Source organism: Spinacia oleracea, chromosome 4 (genome assembly GCF_020520425.1).
Source record: "Spinacia oleracea cultivar Varoflay chromosome 4, BTI_SOV_V1, whole genome shotgun sequence".
Lineage (NCBI taxonomy): Eukaryota > Viridiplantae > Streptophyta > Magnoliopsida > Caryophyllales > Amaranthaceae > Spinacia > Spinacia oleracea.
In genome coordinates this window covers 2,713,241-2,713,911 of record NC_079490.1, presented here as the reverse complement: position 1 = coordinate 2,713,911, position 671 = coordinate 2,713,241, and the positions used below count along the sequence as shown (strand labels likewise).

General features: G+C 44.1%; 1 non-coding gene across 1 annotated transcript; it reads left to right on the top strand.

Moving 5' to 3' along the window:
• The first annotated feature begins 211 nt into the window (after positions 1–211).
• On the top strand, positions 212–318 carry LOC130460392 (small nucleolar RNA R71). The gene has a single exon (XR_008920270.1). It is a non-coding gene; the product is annotated as a small nucleolar RNA R71 (small nucleolar RNA).
• The last annotated feature ends 353 nt before the right edge of the window (positions 319–671 follow it).

Below are 671 nucleotides of genomic sequence, written 5' to 3'. Positions count from 1 at the left end.
GGACAATAGAGCATAAGCATCGACATCCAATTTTCCCTTCTTAGATGTGGATCTGGTGGTGCTGTAATGGTTGGCAGCTAAGTTGGCAAGAAAATCATAACCTGCATCCACTTCTTTGTCAAGAAAAACACCCCCAGCAGCAGAATCAACCGTGTTCTTTGTTTCATCTTGCAAACCATGGTAGAAAATCTGAACCAAGAACCATTTTTCAATATTGTGATGCGGACACGACCGCTGCAAAGCCTTGAATCTATCCCAGGCTTCTCGAAGTGATTCACCAGGTTCTTGAGTGAATGTAGTTAGCTTATGTCTTATTTCAGCAGTCTTGGTGGGTGGAAAGAATTCTTCTAGAAAGGCCTGTGAAATAGCACTCCACTCTGTCTCCTTGACATCATTCAACCATGTCTGAGCCTTATCACGAAGGCTAAAACCAAACAACATGACTTTCAATTGGTCTTGAGTGACCCCTTGATGCTTGATAGTACCACACAGTTGGTTGAACCTCTGCAAATGGTTGGTGGGTTCCTCAGATGGATGGCCACCAAATTGACTTTGTGAGACCATGGAGATTAGAGCGGGCTTGATCTCAAAGTTGACTGCATCAATAGTTGGCATTGTGAGCCCAGTCGGAACACTATTCGAGGAAGGAACCCCATATGATTTCAGGGATT